Source organism: Carya illinoinensis, chromosome 6 (genome assembly GCF_018687715.1).
Source record: "Carya illinoinensis cultivar Pawnee chromosome 6, C.illinoinensisPawnee_v1, whole genome shotgun sequence".
Lineage (NCBI taxonomy): Eukaryota > Viridiplantae > Streptophyta > Magnoliopsida > Fagales > Juglandaceae > Carya > Carya illinoinensis.
Window position 1 is genome coordinate 23,104,271 of NC_056757.1, and position 10,092 is coordinate 23,114,362.

General features: G+C 37.4%; 1 non-coding gene across 1 annotated transcript; it reads right to left on the reverse strand.

Moving 5' to 3' along the window:
* Positions 1-407: 407 nt before the first annotated feature.
* Positions 408-515, reverse strand: LOC122314575. The gene has a single exon (XR_006243795.1). It is a non-coding gene; the product is annotated as a small nucleolar RNA R71 (small nucleolar RNA).
* Positions 516-10,092: the final 9,577 nt, after the last annotated feature.

Here is a 10,092-nt window from a genome sequence, read left to right on the forward strand (position 1 = left end):
GATAGCATCATGGCTGAAAATGAGCATCATGATAGGGAAGTGGAGAATCCAAACAGGACTCTTAGAGAGTATCTTCAGCCTGTTAGGACTAGCACACCTTCTTGCATCATTTTGCCTATTAATGCAAATGCTTTTAATTTCAAACCTGGGATGATTCCACTGCTACCACATTTTCATGGTATGGAATCTGAAAACCCCTATTTGTATATCAAAGAGTTTGAAGAAGTGTGTTCCACATTCATGGATAGAACATGCACTGATGAAGTCATAAGATTGAAACTGTTTCCATTTTCCTTAAAAGACAAGGCTAAGACATGGTTGAATTCTTTAAGACCAAGATCCATTGGGACTTGGCAAGAAATGCAAACTGAGTTTTTAAAGAAATTTTTTCCCATGCATAGAACCAATGCCTTGAAAAGACAGATCATGAATTTTGGCCAAAAGGATGTGGAAACATTTTATCATTGTTGGGAACGATTCAAAGACCTTTTAAATGCATGTCCTCATCATGGATATGAGAATTGGAGGCTCATTAGTTTTTTTTTATGAGGGGTTGCAACCAAAAATGAGACAATTTGTGGAGACTATGTGTAATGGAGCATTTTTTAACAAAGAACCTGAAGAAGCTTTTGAATCTTTTGATTATCTAGCTGAAAATGCACAATCATGGGATACATCTGATGTTCATGATAGGTCGAAAAGTTCAAGGACAATTTCAGGGGGTGGGAAATATAATCTGAGAGAAGTAGATGATTTGAATGCTAGGTTGGCTATGATTTCTAAGAAATTAGAAACCATAGAAATGAAGAAAGTGAATGAAGTACAGGCTGTACCTCAGATTACCTTGAGCTGTAATATTTGTGAAGGCCAAGGGCATTCGACTAATGATTGTCCGACCATTCCTGCCTTCAAAGAAGTTCTCTTGGATCAATCTAATGCTGTTAATATGGTTGCTAAATCTTTTTCAGGTCCTTACTCCAACACTTACAATTCGGGATGGAGAAATCACCCTAATTTCAGTTGGAGGGGTGAACAAGCTACTTTACCTGCACCCAACATAGCCGGTCCTTCACAAATTGTACCCTACACTACCCCAGGAGGTCCAGGACCATCTCAGTATGCCAACCACATGGTGCCAGCCCAGAAAAAGAACCTTGAAGACAATTTCCAGCAGCTGTCCACCAATTTTCAGCAATTCATGCAAAGCCAAGCTGCTATAAATAGTCAAAATTCACAAGCCATTGCTGAGATTCGAGGGTTAGTCACAAGGTTGACTACAACCATGAGTGCTCAAGAGAAAGAGAAATTCCCTGCACAATCTTAGCCTAATCCCCAAGGCCAAAACCACCAATTTCAAAATGTGGCAGGAGATTCAAATGTCAAGCAAGTCAAGGCTATTACAACCTTGAGAAGTGGTAAGGTGATTGGCATTCCAGCTCAAGAGGTAGAAAAGAATGGTAACACTTCTAAACCTCCTTCTGAAAATGAGGCACATGATCTTTTGAAATCTGAAAGTGTCCCAAGCACTACACTTGCACCTTTTCCTCAAAGGTTAGCCCCTTTGCACAAAGATAAGCATCACGCTGAAATTCTTGAAATTTTTAAGTAAGTTAGGATTAATATACCATTGTTAGATGCTATTCAACAGATTCCTACCTATGCTAAATTTTTAAAGGATTTATGTACCGTAAAAAGAAAATTGAATGTGCAAAAGAAAGCTTTTCTTACTGAGCAGGTTAGTGCTATTATCCAAACCAACACTCCTCCCAAATACAAGGACCCAGGATCCCCTACCATAGCTTGCATGATAGGGAGCTCAAAAATAGGCCAAGCATTATTAGACTCAGGTTCAAGTGTGAACTTATTGCCTTATAATGTTTATGTTCAGCTTGGATTGGGAGAGTTGAAATCTACTTCTATCACATTGCAGTTGGCTGATAGGTCTATTAAGATTCCAAGGGGTGTTGTGGAAGATGTTTTGGTTCAAGTAGACAAAGTCTACTATCCAGTAGACTTTGTCGTACTCGACATGCAATTGACTAATCATTCCACCTTCCAAGCACCTGTTATCTTAGGAAGACCCTTCTTGGCTACTTCTAATGCACTTATAAATTGTAGAAGTGGAGTTTTAAAGTTGAGTTTTGGAAATATGACCTTGGAGCTAAATATTTTTAATCTTTGCAGGCAACCACAAGAAGTTGAAGAAGTTCATGAAGTGAATTTGCTGGAAAATTTCATTGATGAAAATTCTGCACATTACTTTCAACTTATTGATTCTTTAGAAGAATTTGAAGAAGATTTGAAAATATTTGATAATGTTAATGACTCATCTTTTGTTTCTTCAATAGGTCAGCAAGTTACTCCACCATGGAGGCCAAAATTTGAGCAACTTCCACCATTGACATCAACCCTCAAGCCTTTGGAGGAGCAATCTCCAACTTTGGACTTCAAACCTCTTCCATTGGAGTTAAAGTATGCTTTCTTAGGACCACAAAGCACCTTCCCTGTGGTAATTTCTTCTCACTTAACTAGTGAACAAGAAGATAAATTGCTAGAGGTCCTTAAGAAGCATAAAAAGTCTATTGGATGGACAATGGCTGATATAAAAGGTATAAGTCCCTTGGAGTGTACCCATAGGATTTATTTAGAAGATGATGCAAAGCCTTCTAGGGAAATGCAAAGAAGGTTGAATCCCACAATGAAGGAAGTGGTTAAAGGTGAGGTGTTGAAATTGCTTGATGTGGGTATCATTTACCCCATCTCGGATAGCAAGTGGGTAAGTCCCATTCATGTAGTTCCAAAAAAATCCGGGCTTACCATTGTTAAAAATGAACAAAATGAATCGATTCCTATGAGGATTCCTACTGGTTGGCACATGTGTATAGATTATAGGAAGTTGAATGCCGCCACTAGGAAAGATCATTTTCCTTTGCCTTTTCTTGATCAAGTGTTAGAAAAAGTTGCTGGACATGCCTTTTACTGTTTCTTAGATGGATTCTTCGGTTACTATCAATTAGAAATAGCACCAGAGGATCAAGAAAAGACCACATTTACTTGTCCTTTTGGTACTTTTGCTTTTAGGAGAATGCCTTTTGGTTTATGCAATGCACCAGCAACTTTTCAAAGATGCATGCTTAGCATCTTTAGTGACATGATTGAAAACACTCTAGAAGTGTTTATGGATGATTTTTCTGTATTTGGTGATTCATTTGAGAGATGTTTAACCAATTTACAAGCTGTTTTGGCCAGGTGTGAAGAGAAGCAATTGCTACTAAATTGGGAGAAGTGCCATTTCATGGTACAACAGGGCATTGTTCTGGAACATATTGTTTCATCTAGAGGACTTGAAGTAGATAGAGCAAAAATTGAGTTGATTTCTAAACTTCCTATACCTAAGTCAATAAAAGACATTAGATCTTTTCTTGGGCATGCGGGTTTTTATAGGAGATTTATCAAAGACTTTAGCTCTACTTCTAAGCCTCTATGTAAGCTATTGATGAATGATGTAAAATTTGATTGGACACCTGAGTGTCAAGAAGCTTTTTGTCGGCTTAAAACTTTGCTAACCACTGCTCCTATTCTTCAACCTCCTGATTGGTCACTTTCTTTTGAAATCATGTGTGATGCAAGTGATTTTGCTATAGGAGCTGTTCTTGACAGCGTAGGAACAAACTTCCTTATGTCATTTACTATGCAAGTAAAACTTTGAATTTTGCTCAAAAAAATTATTCTACTACTGAAAAAGAATTACTTGCTGTGGTATTTGCTTTAGAGAAGTTTCGTACATATATTCTTGGTTCTCCTATAGTCATCTTTACTGACCATGCAGCTCTCAAGTATTTATTGACAAAGAAAGATGCAAAACCAAGGTTGATTAGATGGATACTTTTACTCCAGGAGTTCAATATTATCATCAAGGACAAGAAAGGAGTAGAGAATGTGGTAGCCGACCATCTGTCTAGGCTCACAGTTGCTGAAACTGAGCAACCGACACCTGTTCTTGATTCTTTTCCTGATGAACATCTTATGTTAGTTGAAAATTTGCCTTGGTTTGCTGATATAGTAAATTTCTTGGTGAAAGGACAAACACCACCTCATTGGAGTGCTCAAGATACACGGAAATTCATGCATGAGGTGAGATCGTTCTTCTTTGATGATCCTTACCTTTTCAAGTATTGTTCAGATCAAATCATTAGGAAGTGTGTGCCCAATGACGAAACTTCTGGTGTCTTAAATTTTTGCCATACGGAAGCTTGTGGTGGGCATTTTTCAGCCCACAAAACAGTGGCCAAAATCCTTCAAAGCGGATTTTATTGGCCAACCATGTTCAAGAATGCTTTTAGTTTTTGTAAAACTTGTGAACCTTGTCAGAAATTAGGAGGAATCACTAGAAGAAATATGATGCCTATGCAACCCATACTAGTGATTGAAATTTTTGATTGTTGGGGATAGATTTTATGGGACCATTTCCTTCTTCTTATGGCTATTTATACATTTTGATTGCTGTTGACTATGTTTCTAAGTGAGTTGAGGCAGTCCCTTGCAAATCTAATGATCATCAAGTTGTTTTAAAATTTTTGAAAGAAAACATTTTTGCAAGGTTTGGCATGCCTAAAGCCATAATCAGTGATAATGGCACCCACTTTTGTAACAAGCATTTCTCGGCCTTAATGAAGAAGTATGGTATCCATCATAAAATCTCTACTCTCTATCATCCTCAAACCAATGGACAAGCTGAACTAGCAAATAGGGAGATTAAAAACATTCTTGAAAAAACAGTTAACCCAAACAGGAAGGATTGGTCTTTGAGATTGTCTGATGCCTTGTGGGCTTATAGAACAGCCTTTAAAACCATTTTGGGCATGTCTCCATATAGACTAGTGTATGGTAAGGCTTGCCATTTGCCTGTAGAGTTGGAACATAGAGCGTATTGGGCCATTAAGCAATGCAATTTTAACATTGATAAAGCTGGTTGTGTGAGAAAATTGTAGTTGTCTGAGTTGGACGAGTTGAGGAAGGATGCCTACAACAACTCTAAGTTGTCCAAAGAAAGAGTGAAGAACTTCCATGACAAACACATCCAACGTAAGACTTTTGAGCCTAATCAAAAAGTGTTATTGTACAATTCTCGGTTACACTTGTTCCCTGGTAAGTTAAGGTCTCGATGGAGTGGGCCTTATGTGGTACAAACTGTTTTTCCTCATGGTGCTATAGAGATAATGAATCCTCTCAATGGTAACATTTTTAAGGTTAATGGTCAAAGGCTCAAGCCTTTTATTTCTAACTTTGCACCTGAGGAATCTACTCTACATTTGATTGATCCTAATTGATGGTTCTTGATCTATCCATCTCTTTTCATTGATTTCTTTTGTTCTTCAGTTTTTATTTTGTTGCATTCCTTTCAAAGCTATCCAGGTACTTCCTTTTCCTCTTTCCTTCAGTTTTTCTTTGAATTTTCGGTTCTTCTTTTAGTTGTTTTGCCCCTTAACTGCTCTTTTTGTGTAAATTCTTTCGTTTCTCTTGCATCATTGAGGACAATGCTACAAACTAGTTGGGGGGTGAAAGAGAATTTATTTCTCTGTTTGCATGCCTTAGACATATTTTGGTCCACTTAAAAAAAAAAAAAAAAAAAAAAAAAGAGAGATTTGTTGAGGTCATGGAACATGTGGAAGGTAGTGCAAATAAGAGTATATGTCAAAAGAGAGATTTATTCATTTTATTTAGTTGTTAAACCAAGGGAAAGATGTTAAAAGTTTTGCTAAAACACACACAACACATATCCGGAAGGCCTAGAAAGACTACATTGAGTCATTGTTGGTGGATTTACACTTCAATTGTTTGAGACTCTAATGAACCATATCCTAATGACTTAGGAAGAAATTTGAAATGAATTAAATGAGAAAAGGGACAAGCCAGGGATCCAAAAAAAAAAAAATCCTTTAGGTAGATTAGTGGTAAGGGCTGACTTGTGAAAGTGTGGATAGGCGCACATTCATAGGTCCGATTCCCCCACTAGGAAATCTAAAAACATAAAAAAAAAATAATAATAAAAATTACATTTGTGTAGTGGGAAAGGCTACCTATTACCGGGGCCCTTACAAAAAAAAAAAAGAAAAAAGAAGTAGGCGCCTTTCAAAGTGTAATAGCGTGAAAGCCGCCACTACAATGGTTTTGAATTAGAGTAAGACCATGTGGTTTTCTCAGATTGGTTGTTGTGATTGAAACTGTTATTATCTCTTGGTAGTCGATCTTGGAATTCTAACCCCATTTCCATGCACTTGAAAGAAAACAAGCTTTGTTACATGTAATTCCCTTGGTTGATTATCTAAATTGTGTATAAATCTCTTAGTTGATACAAAATTCAAATTAATCTATCTCCACTGTTCTTAAACTCAACAAGTCTATTTCATGGAATGTGATTCTCGAACTTCTTTTGAAATTGTAGTTGGAAATCTCACCTTTGCATGAATTCATTCACTTTATTTGCTAGAGTCTAGCAAAAGCTAGTTGGGGGTGTGATAAAGGGTTAGAATTGCATAATTAAGTTGTTTAAATAAGTGATTTATTTTATCAAATAAGGATTGAACACTTAATTATGCATCAAATTCTAATATTGAATGTCAAATTAATTGATGCCAATATTTTTGCACATCAAAGTCTCATATTTGCTATGAGAAAATTGAGAAGTTAATTATGGTTTTATAGAATCTCATCTAATAGAGATCAATTGCACTTCACTCGGACAGTCACACATGCATGCACACATGCAGTTCTGCAATACACATGCAGACCATTCACACATACAGTTCATCACGTTGGACACAGCAGCAAAAAAAAAAAAACACCCATTCACACTTGCAGCTGCTACAGCAGGAGAACACCAGCTCACACACGCTGGAAACTCACACACGCTAGAAACTCACACATGCTAAAAGCAGCAAAGCACTCGGACAGCACTAATACTCACAGCAGCTACTACACCAAGCAGCAGAAAGCATTCGGACACATGCAGGAGCACATGCACACATGCAGATGCAGAGCAGCAGGAGAAGAAATGCACAATACACATGCAAAACAAACTCATTCGGACACCACTCACACCAGCTCACACACGCTGTACAGCAGCAGAAAGCATTCCCATGTACACATGCAGAAGCACATCACACATGCAGAAAAGTGTAACCCACATGGACAGCACACATGCAGCAGCTGGACGTGCAGCAGATCAGTTATGTGCTGCTGGAAGCTTTTGGCATGTGAAGCTGAGAGATGGAAGGAAGTTGAAGACAGCAAGATGCTGGAACTCACAGATGAACGTGCAGCAACAGCAGAGTAGCTTTTGGAGTTATTTTTTTTTTCTTTCTTTCCTTTTTCGTTTCAAACGCTGGGTAGTTTATTTAGTTTTTGTTCCTACTTCATTGGGGTTTCATTCGGCTACAGAGGGTAAACCTTCTTTCTTTCTTTTTTTTTTTTTCGTTTAAGACAGTGGAGTAGCTTAAACTTGTTTTCATTGTTTTCTTTGTATTTTCATTCGGCTACAGCAGTAGCTTAAACTTGTTTTCATTGTTTCTTTGTATTTTCATTTGGCTACAGTAGTAGCTAAGCTTTGAAGTTTTTTTTTTCTTGCTTTTTGTTCAGACATGGGAGAGAGGAGTCGAGAGTTTATTTATTTTCCTTACTTTTTCGTTGGGACGTAGGCAGTTTTGAGAGTTTTATTTTCTCTCTTTTCTTTTCGATTTCATAGAGCTGTAGCAGAGTTTTAATTCTTTGTTTCAGTTTTTTTTTTAGTTTATTTGATCAGTGGTCTTAGTTTATTTCCGGTTGGTTGGACAGCAGTGTTGATTTTTTTATTTTATTTCTCTTAAGACCTTTCTTTTAAGTTCCATTCGGCTGTTTCTTCATTTCTTTGGAGGTTTGTTCTTCATTTTATTTTCTCAATTTATATTTCAGTTTTTAGTTTAGTGTCTGTTTTCCTACAGGCAGTGGCAGCATCTCTAGGATTTATCTCATTCGGATATTTTTTTTAGATTTTTGTCATGACTCAACTTAGATTTATTTTTATTGTTAGAGACATCATGTGTAGCTAATTTCTAAACTTGGGTTGTGGAATGAGATATTAATTTATTTTAGGTTCTAGTTTGATGCAATATTGTGTGATTGACTGTTGATTTCACTATATTACTAGTTGGATTTAAATTGAAAATAGATTTAAGCTCTTGCTCTTGTTTTGTTGTTGACGTAAGGCACAACAAAAGCTTGAAATTTATCAAGGCTTCTCTCGATTGTTTGTTAATGTGTGTTCGGCTAGTAAAATAGAAAATCCCTTAGGAAAATATTGCAAAATCTTGAGCTTAACTTTTTATCTTCCGTTTATCAATGCCTTGACTGGATTGTTAATCGAGAAAATTATCTAGAATCCAAAATAAAGAGAGTCTCATACCCAACCCAAGTGTTCGTTAATTTGTTTGTTTTAGAAACTCTAATTTCAACTTCAATTATCTTCTTGCATTGCATTTGGATTTTATTTTCATCTCTCATACTTGATTCATTTGTTACTCACAAATCTCCTATACGCTTTGATAACCCATTGTCCCTGTGGAATATGATTCTGGACTTATCCTTAATACAACTTGACACTTTTACACTTGGAAGCACATTCGACCACGAGTCATCTAGCACTCCAAAACCAAACACATGGACATCGATTACCATTTTGTCCGAGACCGTGTTGCTGGAAAACTGCTTCATGTATCATTCATCAGCTCAAAGGACCAGATTTCAAATGTCCTAACTAAGCCCTTGGTTGCTGATAAATACCTTCACTTCAAAACGACTCTCAATGTGGTTGACACCCCCTTGAATTTGAGGGGGCGTATTAGCCTTACTGATGATGCCATGGATTGCAGCTCATCCTTCCAGCAGACACATGGTGACACACAGCACTAACTTTATTCTTTCCATTTCTAGAATGTACTATAGGAATATTTGGTTGTTACTCTCTGATGTATATTGTTACTTGTAAAGGCCTATATATAGAACACTGTATTGCTCATTTATATCAAGAGAGAAGAATTATTTTTTATCAAGTGTTAGCTACTCTGATAGCCGGCACTGTCTGTGGTAGTCCGAGGTAGAACCGGAGGCTAAATCTACTTCAAACGGTGGTTGGCAGCTCGATGGGTCTTCCTTTCGGCAAGTGCACAGCAACTGCGAGTGGGAAACATAGGAGACATCGAGAGAGAGCTGCTATCAGGACTGCTTCACGGCTACTGATGGCAGCAAGGGAAGCGAGGCGTAGAGAGAGAGGAATGAGAGAGGGTCTGATAGAAACAGAACTTGGGAGGAAGAGGGCTGACAATGACAGAGATATAGAAAGTAGTGAACGAAAATGGAAATTTGCTAAGAAAACAAGGGTTAAATATACCCCTTGGTGCCTCAACATCCTCTATAAAATATCATTCAATTTAATATCACACACCATAATATTCCTGAATCCCTAGATTTAATGATACATTCACACAAAACTAATGAACTCAAAGCAAGTGTGTCAACTAATGAAGATGTACAACTTGTTGATCCACCAACACTTCAGGAGCTTCTAACTTAACTTGAAGATTGATCTATGTTGTTATAATGATGATACAAGTCTTCAGTATCATTCTTCAGGATTGTAACAAACTCATCATCCTTCTCATTACTAAGGACACCTCTAAATCAGAATACTACAATAACCAACTTATATTGGGGTCAAGAACCACAACTACAAATAATAATTTATTTACTTTTTCAACATCTTCCAAATCGGAAGAAACGTATGGTAGCAGACGAAGGGAGCAACTCAGAAGCTCCACAAAAATTTGTATCTAGGGCCAATGGGAGACCACCAGTTATTCCAGGTTCACAAGCGGGTGGAAGAATGCCGGTGTGTTACGTTTTCCAAAAGACGGGATATTTTGCACAGGATTGTCCCCAAACACCCCCAATGCAGCGTACAATACCAAGAGAAGGATGTGGAGGTCTAAGGTAGTCTGTGCAAGCCAAGGTATACACACTTACTCAAAGAGAAGTCGATGCGGATTCCATAGAAGCTTC